The sequence below is a fragment of the Trichosurus vulpecula genome, chromosome 5, assembly GCF_011100635.1.
Source record: "Trichosurus vulpecula isolate mTriVul1 chromosome 5, mTriVul1.pri, whole genome shotgun sequence".
NCBI lineage: Eukaryota > Metazoa > Chordata > Mammalia > Diprotodontia > Phalangeridae > Trichosurus > Trichosurus vulpecula.
In genome coordinates this window covers 200,512,744-200,529,554 of record NC_050577.1, presented here as the reverse complement: position 1 = coordinate 200,529,554, position 16,811 = coordinate 200,512,744, and the positions used below count along the sequence as shown (strand labels likewise).

Genomic DNA, 16,811 nt, shown 5'->3' with positions numbered 1-16,811 from the left:
ACATACAGGAATTATTGATCCTGTTACTTCTGGCATTTCTATATTAATACATTAATATATAAATGCATGCATAACATATATTAATACACTAATATCTTAAATACACTTTATTTATTTAGCTGTATACTCTTTAGCACCCACTACCTCTGGCCCAAGTATTAGGAATATTTGTCTGGCCATGAATGAACTTATAAAAGGAAAGAAAAACTTTATTTCATGTCATTATCTGCTTTCATGAACCATCCAGATTTGAATTTGGCACCCCGCTTTCTCCAAGTTTCATCTTCTGCATACTGGCAATTAACAAAATGCTTAAGAGGATTTTGAGGGAGAAGGGATGAGGGCACTTCTCTTCCAAAAAAAACCTTTTGGACACTTAAGAAAGATAAGAGGGAGTGGTCCTTAAGAGCATATGGGTTTGCAACTCCCCCACTCATTCTTTCTACCAAGCTAAAATATTTTTCTGTTTCCCCTCCCTTTGTCTGCCTCAGCAAGAGAGGGGGATCCCTTTCACTTGCTGAGGAGGATTGACAAAGGTGAGTTGAAGATCTCAATCATGGGTAAATTACTTTGGGCCTGGCATCCCTTTGAGAACAAAGGAGCCAGCCTTTTAGACATGCTCATTTTCCTATTCCTAGCCATTAGCATATGGCTTCAAATCATGCTTTTATATAATCTCCGTGAAAACAAAATTCAGTAATACCTTACGTGGGCAAAGCTTAATGATTATACAAATCAGAATCTTTCTTATAGTAAATACCCAGAGATTCAATAAAACCTTTCATCACTAACTAATCAGCCCTATCTCCCAATCAGGTTACAAGTTTCTTTTAGCTTCAGCTCCTGATTGACACACCCAGTCTTCTAAGGTAGAGTGGGGGGAGGGGGTGGCCAAGAGCACATGGACCCAGTGCCACGTGGACTCAGCTGCAGTTCTACCCCCACACCTAAATTCCTTTATACAAGTTTCTCTCTCTTTCCCAAATTTTACTTTAACTTTTAGCCTCTGCATTCCAATTTCAATCTCTCTTCCCTAATCTTGACCCAAACCACCTCAAACATTTCAAGTAAATTATAAATTACATGCTCACCCAGCTTTTCCTTTTCCCAGCTGCTTTCTTTTCACCTTAAAACTTAAAGGTTAAAATTACCAACAATTTTTAATCACATCCTAAGCAGACCACTGAACCTCTTTAAAGTGGTCATCCAATTTTTCATACAGACCCCTTTACTTCTCCTCTACAGTTTAAACACTTGCCTGATGTTAGATAGGCTAACTCAATACAAAATACAGATTTTTTTTCCCTTTAGAACCTAGCCAACCCTCAATTCAGAGCCCCCAACCCTCCCGGCTGGCAGCTTCAGCTCTGATTCCTTATCTAACAATTTTCATACCAAAGGAGCCCATTTCAAGTCTCCTAGAGTTAAACATTTTTCCCTGAACATAGAACAAAAAAACACAGACAAAACATTAGTTAGACAGACATTTCACATGAACGAATTTGAATTCAGACCCACTTCCAACATTACCAGGGGAAACCCACTTTCCCCACTTGAGTCAAATTAAGAGCTCTTTCTATGGCCATTCCTTTCTACTTTGGTACAGCACATCAGGGACATCCAAGCGCTGAGATTTGCAACCAATTTACACGAGACAGGTCGCCCTTGTCTCCAGGTTAGAAACCCCACAAATTCCAATCCCCTGGCACTCCAGGTCCAGGTGGCTTGGTTTTTTTCTAAGACCTTGCGATCTTAGCTCAGTCCTCCAGTGTCTTCTCAGAGTCCTTAAATCTGTCAGTCGACACTCTTGGATCACACAGACAGGGGACACTGAGGACTTACCCTGGGTCACAAGGCGTATGACTGTTCACGACTGAAAATTTCACAGCCGGCCGATTCCCACCCAGTGCATCGTGCACTCAAATTTTCCCCTTTTTACTTTCCTTCTCCGAGTTCCTCTCCTCCAAGTTTGTGACTCTCCAGTGAGACCCTCAGGCGCTCAGCTAGTTGGGGAACTCTCCAGTGTGCCCGCTGGCTAAGCCATGAGTTCGGTGCCTGCTCACATGCAGAGCGCAAATCTCGGTGGGACCTCCAAACTGTATGGGACAGAATTTTTAAATAATAGGAGAGACATCCTTAGGATAAACAAAGTAAATTTATTCTACAAACCTTGCAAGATTTGGGCACACTTCCATAATAGAGGAGGTGAGGTAAAAGGGAACCTGCCCTAATTTATACTCTTTAATGAAAAGATTCCCACCCATCTCTATCCCTTCTCACCACTGGCTGAGAGGTGGGCTTACAGTCTAGGCATGAAAACTACACAGAGGACCAAGGTTGATCCGGTCCATTCAGGTTTTTCCTTATCAGAACTCAACTGGCGTCTGAAAGTCTAGGAGAAGAAATGGGGTGGAGGGGAGGAGAGACCTTCCTAGAGCAAAGAACAAATAGCTCACAGGAAGTTCATTATCTTCTAACATCTGAGAGAGAGGGGGAAGGGCACGCCCACAGTTCCAGGCCCTCACCTTCCAAAATCACAAAGCCAAATCAAATCCCAAAACCTCTCCATTAGACATACCCTGTGAAGTCTTCACAATTATCCATCCCACTCAGCATGCTGTCTGGACTTTGTTCAAGGAGGCCCTGTAGCATCGAGTACCCAAGAAGTTCAGCATTTCTGGGGCCACAGCCAAAGAAGCCTTCCAGGTGGGGTTACAAATAAGAATATCCTCCACATACTGAATTAAGCTACTGTCAGCTAATTTCAGGCCCCTTATATCTTTTCCCAAAGCCTGGCCAAATAAATGAGGGTTATCTTGAAACCCTTGGGGCAAAACTGTACATATTAGCTGACATGAACTTGATTCACCTAGAAGTATCCATTCAAAGACAAAAATAAAGTCTGTGTGCAGAGCTATACTGAAAAAGGCATCTTTGAGGTCCAGGGTGGAAAACCATTGGGTACCCCAATATGGGTTGTGACAATGCATAGGAATAACAGCTTCATTAACAGCCCTGAAATCTACAGCCATTCAGTACTCTCCACTGGGCTTCCTTATGGGAAGGATTGGAATGTTGACAAGGCACAAGGATTTTATGCTTAAGGAAATTTTCAATTAATGGTTGCAGTCCTTCCCAAGCCTGAGGTTTAATTGGATATTGACAGGGTTTGGGGAACACATTAGACTCTCTGAGGTGACTAAGGGCTTGGGTGGCATGAGTAGCTTTCCCAGGAATTCCTTGATCCCAAAAAACTGGCTTGACTGTCTCCCACACTTCTGGGGGAGGTTTGGTGAGCAGAGGGAAAAGGGAACTGGGAGGTTTAACTAGAGAAAATTGGCTCCCCAATTTCACCATCAGGTCCCTTCCCAACAAGGGGGCAGGGCCAGAAGAGAGTGTAAGGAAGGAGTGTTCAAACAACAGATCCTTAACGCCCATGACCTGATGGGTCGAGGGGCGCATGAGGCCAGAGCAACTAGTTTAAACAAAAGAACATAGCTGTGATAAAGTGGGTAACCTTAGCTGCAGCCTCAATTTCGCCCCGGGCTCCTCGAGAGAGAGGTGGAGAATGTGGGAGCACTGCCAAGCGCCAGGCTTTCCCCTCCTTCCAAGTCTTCAGAAGACTGGAGGACAGGGTACTGGGAGGAGGCTCTACCACTTTTCCAACCTTGGGGACAATCCTTCCTCTAATGACCCTCCTGGTTACATGCTGGACATGGTCCTGGAGGCATGGATCCTGGAGGCTTCCTCCAGGGGGCCGCCCTAGAGGGGCACTCCTTGGGCCAGTGACCCTCCTTGTGACATAGAAGGCAGGTTTCCCCACGGCCCACACTGCCAGGCTTCCTTCAAGGGGGCCCCCTGGAAGGGTACTCCTTGGGTCTTTTCCTGGCCAAGGCAGCAGCCAAAAATAGAGCATGTTCTCTGTCTCTAGCCCTTTCCCTGCATTTTCTTTCCTCTGTTGCAACCAGGTCTCTATTATTATACACTCCAAAGGCCAAGTCAGTAATTGGGCCTGAGGTGTCTGTGGTCCCATTGCCAATTTCTGCAGTTTCCTCCTAATATCTGGGGCAGACTGATTAATGAAATACCTGCTAAGGATTGCTGCCCCTTCAACAGAATCACGATCCAAATGTGTATACTTCTTAATAGCTTCTACTAGCCAGTTTTGGAAAAGGGCAGGGTTTTCCTTTTCTCCCTGAGTAATTTCCCAAATTTTTTGAAAATTTATCTGCTTTTGAAATGCTGTTTTTAGGACTTCTAACAGGCAAATTACCATATGGTCTCTTTTTTCTCTAACCTTTCTCTTTTGATAATTCCATCCTGGGTCACTAGTGGGAACAGCAGCTGTTCCTGGGGGGGTATTTTATGGAGTTATCGCTAGCCAAACGATCCCCAAATTTTGGGGCTTGTTCCCATATCTTCCGCTTCTCCTCAGTGGTAGAATAGATAGAGAAGAGGATGTGCGATTCACCCCAAGAAAGCATAAATTGTAGGGACAGATCCCTAAAACCCTCAGTAAACTTAGTGGGGTCTTCTAAGTATCTCCCCAGCTTCTCTTTAATCTGAATGATCTCTGAAATGGAGAATGGAACATGTACCCTGATTGTCCCCATAGAGGAGGCAGGCACTTCCCTCAGGGGAAAAAAGCCTTGAGGGAGCTGTGGAGACTGAGGCTTGAGGAGGGATATAGGAAGTCCCACTTCTTGTGAGGGAGGAGGGGCTGGGCAGTGCTGGCTGAACTAGATTAGACTGCAAGGCCAGGGGATGAGGCTGACAAGGGAGAAAATCAGCTGATAGCTGAGGAGGGATAGAGGTCAGAGGGGAAGATATCCCAGAGACCCAAGTGGGTGCCACCTCAAAGAGAGGGGCTAGGGGAGGAGATATTGCCATGGGGGCAGGGCCCAAGCCTGGAACCTGAGTAGGGATTGCCTTGGGGGTAGGGCCCATGGTGATAGATACTGCAGGGCCTGTAGTAGAGGTAGGCCATGAGGCCAAAACCTGAGTAGGGGTCCCTTTAGGGAAAGGGGCCACAGAGGGAGCCATCTCAACAAGACCCTTGGCTGGGACCTGAGCATGGGTCGCCAAGGGGGGAGGGGCCGAAATCCTGGGGGCCATAAGAAGGGGGTCATCCAAAATGCCCTGTTCACCCTCATTGCCCCTGTGTGGGGCAGCTCTAGCAACAAACATCCTACAACCTTTTAAAGGTGAACTTTTGGGAATTAATAAAGATTGAGCCATTTCAGGCGTTTGGGCTGGAAGTCTCTTCCTCCGTAGTAAAGGAGAGGTTAAGAGTAAGTAAGTACGTGTAAGTAAGTAAGTAAGTAAGAGACAAACAAAATAAAACAAGACAAAAAAAACCACAAGAACGTACCTGCTGGAGTTTCCCAATTCCCTAGTGCGAAGAGAATTGAAATAATCTGGCATATGCTTCTGTATGGGGCATCTGTCCATGTCCTCCATACTTCAGAAGCCGTGCCTAGGTCCATGGCTTCCAATATAGCCACTGGACTGAGAACCACCTGAGAGCCTCAGGCTGAGTACAACAAGACAGCCTCCTAGCTGTCTGACCTACTGGGACCTGCTGAGGTCAGGCCCCAAAAGCACCCTGAAAATGCTTAGAGAGCAAGAAGGGGATTGGAAGAGGGAGAGGCCCACATACCTTCAGTCTTGGCTGGAGAAGAACTTGAGATTAGCAGTACTCCAGGTCTCAGGGAACCAAAAATGAAGAGGTTTAATCAAAATGAATATGGTAGGGAACCATAGGTTTCTAGGGGTGCTCAAGACCCCAAAATACCAACATGCCAGGTCCTGCCGAAAGAATTCGACTCAAGTCTTCTCAGCCAAGGGAAAAGACAACGTTTATTAGGGATTCACCATAATGGGTTGCCTTAAGAAATCCCACCCTTTGTGACACCTGTTTCCACAAGCGGGCCAGATTCAACCTACTGAATCTGAGCGCCTTCATGGAAGCAAGATGGAGATTATATACACAAAGATTGTGGGAGGGATTGAGGGGTGGTCTGGGGTGACTAGAGGAGGGGTTTAGGGAGGGACTTGAGGAGGAGTCTAAGGAGGAGCTTGATGGGACTGAGATGAGGTCAGACTCCAGGGTGGGCAATAGCTGAAGGCTCCATGGAGACATACAGACAATAGAGGGCTGGGGTAAGGGAGCTAGGGGATAGATATTTTGATCAGGATTAAGTGATCAGGAAACAGCTGGACAATAGAGGGCTAGGCTAGGCAGAGACTTGGGCCCAATGATACTGCAAGGCCCATGGCCTTAGGGGAAGCCCAAATCCAGTTGGAAGACCCCAGAGATTGTGCCCTCTTCATTCCCATAAAACTCACATTCATAAAGAATTTTCTCTGATGCACAGTAAAATGTGACTTTTTCCTGAAGGCCTTCCCACATTCACTACTGTTGCAACAATTTTGCTAGCAGCTGTTGTGGGGGTGAAAGACCAACACAAGCCTAACAACAAGAACTCTGCCAGCACAAGTTCTTTTGATCTTCTTTACTAAGGAAAGTAACATTAAGGGTTTAACAATCTTATTTTAATCCAACATATACATATAGACTCATTTAGTTCCGGAGGAAAAGCCAGCCACCTGAACTTCAGAGCAAACACAAATACAAACATACATTAGAAACAGACCAAATTACAATTCATAGTTACCAAAAAGCATCAACATCTGAGTTCAGCCAGGAGGCTCTGAGAACAACTACCCAGAGTCCCCCACCTAGAGGAGTGAGGGCCTCTAGCAAATAGCTCTGTTATCTCTTTTAATACACTCTTTAGCCATCACCAAAGTCATCTGAGTGACCAGAACCCAGGGTCCCACTATTGGCTCTGGTCTTAGCAACTCCAATGAGGACCCTAAGGGCTTCATGCCCACATAGGCTTAGCACCTAATAGATAGGGGTTTGGGCCTGGGGCTTTGTACCTAGTAAGGCTCAATCAAAGACATTCAATTAATCATTATAAAACAGTAAGAAACTCCTTAGTTACCAATGCAACTACATACCTAAGGTATTTCTCCAACATAAATTTCTGAAATCTGATAAGATCTCAATTGCAATGGAAGGCCTTCCCACACTGCTGAAATTCATGAGGAAACTTAGCAGGATGAATTTTCCAATGGATATAAAGTAGTGTCCTCCTTCTAAAGGCCTTCCTAATTGCATTACACTCTTAAGGTTTCTTTCCTGAATGAATTCTCTGATGTACAGTAAGGTGTGCCTTTCTCCTGAAGGCCTTCCCACATTCACTACATTCATAAGGTTTCTCTCCTGTATGAATTCTGTGATGCTCTGTAAGTAGACTCTTATATCTGAAGACCTTCCCACATTCACTACATTCATAAGATTTCTCTCCTGTATGAATTCTGTGATGCACTGTAAGTCCAGTCTTATATCTGAAAGCCTTTCCACATTCACTGCATTCATAAGGTTTCTCTCCACTATGAATTCTGTGATGCTCTGTAAGTGCACTTCTATATCTGAAGGCGTTTCCACATTCATTACATTCATAAGGTTTCTCTCCAGTATGAATTCTGTGATGCACTGTAAGGTGTGTCTTACCCCTGAAGGCTTTCCCACATTCACTACATTCATAAGGTTTCTCTCCAGTATGAATTCTGTGATGCTCTGTAAGTCCAGTTTTATATCTGAAGGCCTTCCCACACTCACTACATTCATAAGGTTTCTCTCCTGTATGAATTCTGTGATGCTCTGTAAGTTGCATCTGCTGTCTAAAAGCCTTCCCACATTCACTACATTCATAAGGTTTCTCTCCAGTATGAATTCTGTGATGCATTATAAATTGCATCTTCTCTCTAAAGGCCTTCCCACATTCACTACATTCATAAGGTTTCTCTCCAGTATGAACTCTATGATGCTTTAAAAAATGTGTCTTATATCTGAAGGCCCTTCCACATTCATTACATTCATAAGGTTTCTCTCCAGTATGAATTCTGTGATGCTCTGTAAGTCCAGTCTTATATCTGAAGGCCTTCCCACATTCACTACATTCATAAGGTTTCTCTCCTGTATGAATTCTGTGATGCACTGTAAGTCCAGTCTTATATCTGAAGGCCTTTCCACATTCACTACATTCATAAGGTTTCTCTCCAGTTCGAATTTGCCGATGCACAACAAGATGCTCCTTGCTCCAGAAGGCCTTCCCACATTCATTACATTCTGAAGGTTTATCTCCAGTAACTTCTCTACTCTCTGGACAGCTGCTTCTGAGAATACCTGCCTCTGGCATCCAAGATGCTTCCTTTCTTTCTAATTGGTAGATCACATCTGGTTTGGAAACTGCAAATCCCAAAGACACCAAGTTCCTATAGTTCTCCAGCATCACATCCCTGTACAACTTTTTCTGAGATGGGCTCAACTGTAGCCACTCCTCTTGGGTGAATTCCACGGCCACATCCTTGAATGTCACTGATTCCTTTTGGGGCCTGGCTGTCATCACAGGAGCCATTCCCTCTTCCTCAAGGCTCCCAGGACAGAGCCCACAGAAGGGAGAGTCACAAATCCTAGGGGTCTGCTTCCCTGTGTTCTCTCCTCCCACAGTTTTGAGAGTCCTTGCAGTTCTCAGAATGCTTGCAGTCTTCTCACTCTGATTTCTCTGTGGCTCTCCCTCTCCTGCTCCTTGGGCTGAATTCTCCTTGTGAATTCTCAGTTCTGCATTCTGTAGATTCTCCAATTATCCCTTCTCTGAGTTCTGAGTTCTCTTTTCTCAGTTCTCGGAGTTCTAAATTCAATGGCTATCCTCTGGGTATATATACCCTTTTTCAGGGCCCAAAGGATTCACACCTCTCATAACCTCATTAGCAAAAGGGTTTGGCCTTTGGACTTAGCACCTAGTTAACAATAGGGTGTGTGCCTGGGGTTTCACACCTAAATAGCAAAAAGGTGTGGACCTGGGGCTTAGCACCTAGTTGGCAAAAGGGTGTGAGCATTCCTACAAACAAACTTCCTCTCATCAAGCTTTCCTTAACTAGCCCCACCTGAGGCCTATTAAATGGGCAGGGAAGATCTTTAATGACTGGTTAGCATCACTGACAGTGCTGGTGTGCTGAGAATTCTAGGCCTGAAGCTCACAGTGCACAAGAGATAAATGTGAATCCATATGCTACAGGTGAATACATTACTTCCCTCTTTACCTTTTCAAAGGCATCACAAACGGAATTATACCATGTGAGGACATCACGATGAAAGGTTATAAACCAATTTTTGGACTGAAAAGACAGGGTACAAAGATGATGCTGTGGCAATGATTATGTGGTGAAATATCATACCCTGCAAAGATATAGTTTTATATCCTTATAGTAATGGTATTCATGTTTTTGTTGTTGTTGTTGTTCAGTCATTTTCTAGTTTTGTCCAACTCTTTCTGACCTCATTTGAATTTGGGGATTTGTTTGTTTTTGTCAAAGACACTGGAGCACTTCGTCATTTCTCCACCTAGTTTTATAGATGAGGAACCAGGGTTAAATGACTGGCCCAAGGAGAAGGAGCAGAAAGTCAGAGTGAACAGGGCTGCAGAGAGAGCTGAGGGAAGAGTTAGGATTCATGAGTGATGGCTTACAGAAAGTCCCTACAAGGGGGGAAGGTTACAGGTTGACTTGGTTCCTCCATATAATACTGTGTTATAATTTCCTTTTTGCTACATTGAAGTGGGCGTACTGTTTTTGGAATATAATTACTGCTATATGAGATTTGAATTACTGGTCTTGGGATTTTGTCTTCTGGAGTCTAAATAAATGTTATACTTCCTCTGCCTTCTACCTAGAAAGTTTTTCATACTTTGTGATTCTGAGCCCTTCAGGGATGTTCTTGGTTGTCCTCAAGGTCATGAATCTTGTCTTACTGATACAGTCCTTTTTCAAAAGTGTTTGCTCTTGACTATGCCCTCCCCTGATCTGCCCTCCCATCTATCATCCCCATATTTATCCCCTTCACACCTTCTTTGCTGTAGGTAAGATACCCAATTGAGTGTGTATCTTTTTCCCTTCTTAAGGCAAATCCAATGAGTGTAAAGTTCACTCATTCCCTTTCTTTTTTTCATAATTTATTTAATATATTTAGTTTTCAGCATTGATTTTCACAAGAGTTTGAATTACAGAGGCGGAGCCAAGATGGCAGCTGGAAAGCAGGGACTGGTATGAGCTCCCCACCATGTCCCTCCAAAAACCTATTAAAAATGGCTCTGAACAAATTTTAGAACTACAGAATCCACAAAATAGCAGAGGGAAGCAGGGATCCAGCCGAGGACAGCCTGGATGGTCACTCGATGAGGTCTATCACATACAGAGCAGAGGGGAAAGGACCTCAGCGTGTGTGGCGGCAGGACCAACCAGACCAGGAGCCTGGTGGTACAGGCTCTAGTGCCTTGAATCAGTGAGCTGTCACAGTTACCAGACTTCTCAACCCACAAACACCAAAGACAACAGAGAAGGTTAGTGGGGAAAAGCTGCCTGGGACAGAGTTCGAGGTTCAGCTACTGCCCCAGGGGCAGCGGGGGTGGTGCAGCTACAGAACTACAGCTGCAGTTACTTCCAGCCCCAGGTGCACCTGGTGGGAGGAATTAAGTGGTGGATCAGAGCAGGAGTGCAGAGCCTGCTTAAAATTTGCGTCAGGTCCAGTTTGGTGGTTCTTGGGGAAGGAGGAGTGCTAGTGTGGCAGAGCTGGCTGTATAGAAATAGCTCTGAAATCAATGGAGCATCCCCTCATAATTGGAACAAAGTACTCTTTGCTCTACAAGCAGTCATACTCAGGTGAAAAACTCAAGGGTCAAGTAAGTTGTCTGGGAACATGTCCAGGCAGCGAAAATGCTCTCAGATTCAGTCTCAGACTTTGGAATCTTTCTTTGGTGACAAACAAGACCAAAACATACAGCCAGAAGAAGTCAACAAAGTCAAAGACCCTACATCAAAAGCTTCCAAGAAAAACATGAAATGAGCTCGGGCCATGGAAGAGCTCAAAAAGGAGTTGGAAAAGCAAGTTAGAGAAGTAGAGGAAAAATTGGGACGAGAAATGAGAATGAGGCAAGAAAACCATGAAAAACAAGTCAATGACCTGCAAAAGGAGACCCAAAAAAAATGATGAAAAAATACTGAAGAAAACAACACCTTAAAAAATAGACTAACTCAAATGGCAAAAGAGCTCCAAAAAGCCAATGAGGAAAAGAATGTCTCGAAAGGCAGAATTAGCCAAATGGAAATGGAGGTCCAAAAGACCACTGAAGAAAATACTACCTTAAAAATTAGATTGCAGCAAGTGGAAGCTAGTGACTTTATGAGATATCAAGAAATTATAAAACAGAACCAAAGGAATGAAAAAGTGAAAGACAATGTGAAATATCTCATTGTAAAAACCACTGACCTGGAAAATAGATCCAAGAGAGACAATTTGAAAATTACTGGACTACCCAAAAGCCATGATCAAAAAAAGAGCCCAGATATCATCTTTCAAGAAATTATCAAGGAGAACTGCCCTGATATTCTAGAGCCAGAGGGTACAATAGAAATTGAAAGAATCCACAGACTGCCTCCTCAAATAGATGCCAAAAACAAAACTCCTAGGAATATTGTCAACAAATTCAAGAGCTCTCAGGTCAAGGAGAAAATACTGCAAACAGCCAGAAAGAAACAATTTGAGTATTGTGGAAAAACAATCAGGATAACACAGGATCTAGCAGCTTCCACATTAAGGGATCAAAGGGCTTGGAATATGATATTCCGGAGGTCAATGGAGCTTGGATTAAAACTAAGAATCACCTACCCAGTAAAACTGAGTATCATACTCCAAGGCAAAATATGGGTTTTTAATAAAATAGAGGACTTTCAAGCTTTCTCAGTGAAAAGACCAGAGCTGAATAGAAAATATGACTTTCAAACACAAGAATCAAGAGAAGCATGAAAAGGTAAACAAGAAAGAGAAATCATAAGGGACTCACTAAAGTTGAATTGTTTTGTTTAATTTCCTACGTGGAAAGATGATGTATATGATTCATGAGACCTCAATATCATAGTAGCTGAAAGGAGTATGCATATATATATATATATATATATATATATATATATATGTGTGTGTGTGTGTGTGTATGTGTGTGTGTGTTTGTGTATGCATATATATATACATAGATGTGTGTCTATGTATGTATATCTGTAGGTGTGTGTGTATATATATATGGACAGAGGGCACAAGCTGAGTTGAATACGAAGGGATGATATCTAAAAAATAAAATCAAGGGATAAGAGAGAAATATATTGAGTGAGGGAGAAAGAGAGAGACAGAATGGGATAAATCACATCACATAAAATTGGCAAGAAAAAGTGGTTCTCTAGGAAGCAAAGAGGGGACAGGTGAGGAGGAATGAGTAAATCTTGTTCTCATTGGATTTGACTTGAGGAGGGAATACCATACACACTCAACTGGGTATCTCTCCCCCCAGGAAAGAAGGAGGAAGAGGATAAAAAAGGAGGGACAATAGAAGGCAGGGCAGACAGGGGGAGGAGGTAATCAAAAACAAATACTTTCGAAAGGGACAGGGTCAAGGGAGAAAATTGAATAAAGGGGGATAGGTTAGGAAGGAGCAAAACATAGTTAATCTTTCACAACATGAGTATTGTGGAAGGGTTTTACATAAGGATACACATGTGGCCTGTGTTGAACTGCTCGCCTTCTTAGGGAGGGTGGGTAGGGAGGGAAGACGGGAGAGAATTTGGAACTCAAAGTTTTAGAAACAGGCATTCAAAAACAGCAACAAAAAAAAGTTTTTGCATGCAACTGGGAAATAAGATACACAGGCAATGGGGCATAGAAGTTTATCTTGCCTTACAAGAGAAGGGAAAGGGGGATGGGAGGGGAGTGGGGTGACAGATGGGAGGGCTGACTGGGGAACGGGGCAACCAGAATATACACCATCTTGAAGTGGGCGGGAAGGTAGAAATGGGGAGATAATTTGTAATTCAAACTCTTGTGAAAAACCATGCTGAAAACTAAATGTATTAAATAAATTAAATATTAAAATCCAATAAAAAAATAAAATATACATGTTTCATTCATTCATTCATTCAAACTTGTAATTGGGAAATGTTTAACAAAATAAATAAAAATGCAATGTAACCAGAAATCAAATAAAATAAAAGGACTGGACTAAAAAAAAGAGTTTGAATTGAAAAAACAGTGGGCTCTGCTCCACTCTGCTCCCAGTTCCATGTGATAGACCCTACCCAGAGACCATCCAGGCTGTCCTGGGTTGGAGCCCTGCTTCCCTCTACTATTTTGTGGATTCTGCAGTTCTAGAATTTGTTCAGAGCCATTTTTATTAAACATTTTAGGTTTTTGGAGGTACCTGGGGGGGAGCTCATGCAAGTCCCTGCTTTCCTGCTGCCATCTTGGCTCCACCCCCCCACTCATTCCCTTTCACACCCCCCACTTCCCTTCCATTATAATAGCTTTTTCTTGCCACTTCTATGTTAGATAATTTACCCCATTCTATCTCACTCTTTTTCCTTCTCCCAATATATTCCTCTCTCACCCCTTAATTTTGTTTTTTAGATATCCCTTCATATTCAACTCACCGTCTGCCATCTGTCTATATATGTATATACACACACATATGTGTGTATGTGTATGTGTATATATATGTGTGTATGTATATATATATATGTGTATGTATATGTATATATATACATATACATACACATACACACACACACACACACACACACACACACACATGCCATAAGTCCCCATGTAGAAGAAACACACCCTTTTAAAAAAATTTCGTGTCTAAAAACTGGGTGTGTCTTATACAGTGGTTATAGATTTTTTTACTTGCATTTCCCATTTTTTCATGCTTGTTGTCTGTGCGCTCATTGTTTCACATTTGTAACCAGTATATTAGATTACATTTTGCCACATTCTGCCCAGAAATGGCTCAGAAAAGATTTTAATACAGTGCTGAATTCAAGTTAAAAGTGATCCAGTTTGCGAAAGTGAATGGAAATCATGCTGCTGAACGTAAGTTTGGTCCTCCTCCAACTGAGAAAACAATCTGAGACTGGCTACGGGAAGAAGAAACCCTACTGAAAACACCACAGCAGAAGAAGGCCATGAGAGGCAAGTCAGCAAAATGGCCTGATTTAGGGAGGGAATTGAAGATATGGATTGAAGATCAAAGAGCAATTGGAATTCCTGTGTCCACAAAGATGGTTCAGCATGAGGCAAGAAGAATTGCTGATGAAAAAGAAGTTACTGATTTTAAAAGAGAACACAATTGGTTCTTCAGGTTCATGAAACAGAATGGACTAAGCATGCGTGCACACACCAGACTTGGCCAAAAATGCCTGAAAGCTATGAGCAAATAAATAAAACTTGACTTCAATAACTTTATGGAATACATTTTTTCAAATTCTCGGCCACAAAATTAAGGTGCGTCTTATACATGGGAAAATATGGTGTGTGTGTGTGTGTGTGTGTATGTATACATATTCCTTTCACCTACCCTAATACTGACAAAGGTTTCGAGTTACAAATATCGTCTTTCCATATAGGAATGTAATGAATTCAACTATAATGAGTCCCTTATGATTTCTCTTTCCTGTTTATGTTTTCATGCTTCTCTCAGTTCTTATATATGAAAGTCAGATTTTGTATTCAGCTCTGGTTTTTTCATCAAGAATACTTGAAGGCCTTCTATTTCATCAAAGATCCATTTTTCCCCTTAAGTATTATATTTAATTTTGCTGGATAGGTGATTCTTGGTTTTAATCCTACCTCCTTTGATTTCTGGAATATCATATTGCAAGCCTTTCAATCCCTTAATGTAGAAGCTGTTAGATCTTGTATTATCATGATTGTGTTTCCATAATATTTGAGTTGTTTTTTTCTGACTGTTTGCAATACTTACTCCTTGACCTGGGAACTCTGGAATTTGGCTACTATATTCCTAGAAGTTTTCCTTTTGGGATCTTTTTCAAATGATTATTTACTGGTTTTTTCAATTTCTCTTTTATCCTCTGGTTCTAGAACTTGAGGGCAGTTTTCCTTGTTAATTTCTTGAAAGATGATGTCTAGGTTTATTTTTTTTTTGATACTAGCTCTCAGGTAGTCCCATAATTTTCAAATTATTTCTCCAAATCTATTCTCCAGGTTGGTTGTTTTTCCCATGAGATATATCATATTGTCTTCTAATTTTTCATTCTTTTGGTTTTGTTTTATAATTTCTTGATTTCTCATAGAGTCCTAAGCTTCCATTTGCTCCATTCCAATTTTTAATGAATTATTTTCTTAAGTGAGCTTTTGGACCCCCTTTTCAATTGTGTCCTTTCTACTTTTTAAGGCATTCTTCTCCTTATTGGCTTTTTGGATCTCTTTTGCCATTTGGGTTAGTCTATTTTTAAGGTGTTATTTTCTTCTGTATTTTTAGGGTGTCCTGTAGCAAGCTCTTGACTTTTTTTCATGATCCTCTTGCATCACTCTCATTTCTCTTCCCAATTTTTCCTCTGCTTCTCTTACTTGATTTTCAAAATCATTTTTGAACTCTTCTATGCCCTAAGACCAATTCATATTTTTTGGAGGCTTTTGATGTAGCATCTTTGACTTTGTTGTCTTCTTCTAGTTGTATATTTTGATCTTCTTTGTCACCAAAGTAAGAATCTACATTATGAGTTTTTTACACTACCTCCTCATTTTCCCAGCCACTTACTTGACTTTTGAGCTCTTTGTCAAGGTATGACCCTGCTTCCAGAGTGGAGAGTGCTCTCTCTCAAGCTTCAGGTGTTTCATGTAGCTGTTTTCAGAGCTACTTCTAAGCACCTATAAATTTTCAGTTCTTCTGAGTTGTTATAATCCAAGGAGTAGTTTTTACTCCTCTCCTGCCCTTTTCTCTGCTCTATGAGTGATCTCAAGCACTCTTCTCTGCCCTGGAACTGTGAAAGGGATTCCCTCTACACAACCACAACAAGGTCTGCCACACTAACATTCCTCTTCACTCCAGGAAGGCCACCCAGGACTGTGACCCAGATCCAAGCAGGACAAAGCAACAGAATCTTGCCTCAGCAGCCGCAAAGAGATCCCTGCAGTCCCATTCTGATCAGCCACTTGCTCCCCCCTCCACTGTCTGTGGGTTGGAGCTCTGGAAGCAACCACTGCCACTGCTGCCACCTCCAGTGCTCCGGGGCTAGGGCCAAACTGTGCTCTTCTCTCACCCAGGTCCAACAGAGTTTCCCCACTGACCTTTTATTATATCTTTGGTGTTTCTGGGTTGAGAAGTCTAGAGGCTGCCATAGCTGCCAGTGGTTCAGTCCTCTGATGGCTGCTCCAGGCCCATCTGTTCTGGCACAGGCCACACTAGACTGTGCTCTGCTCCCAAGCCTAGTGGAATAAACTCTTCCCATGAACCTTCCAGGATGACTTGGGCTGGAGAGCTGCTTCACTCTAATTTTGTGGGTTCTGTAGCTCTAGAATTTGTTTAGAGTCATGTTTTACAGGTAGTTGAAGGGGTTTAGGGGGAGCTCAAGTAAGGCCCAGCTTTTACACCACCATCTTGGCTCTACCCCCTGGAAATGTTTTCTTAGGGAGTTCATTGGTGTCTTGTTTAGTTTATTTTTCTAGAATCATACTTATTACCTATTTCTTCTCTTAATCTGGGCAACTTATATTTTTGTAAATATTTTCCATTTCATTTAAATTGTCTTATTTACTGTCATAAAGTTGGGCAAAATAGCTCAAAATTATTGTTTTAATTGCATCTTCATTGGTGGGAAATTCACACATTTCATTTTTGAGG

At 42.4% G+C, this 16,811-nt stretch overlaps 1 pseudogene; it reads right to left on the bottom strand.

Moving 5' to 3' along the window:
* Positions 1–16,811, bottom strand: part of LOC118851163 — a 66,732-nt pseudogene that overhangs the window by 38,200 nt on the left and 11,721 nt on the right.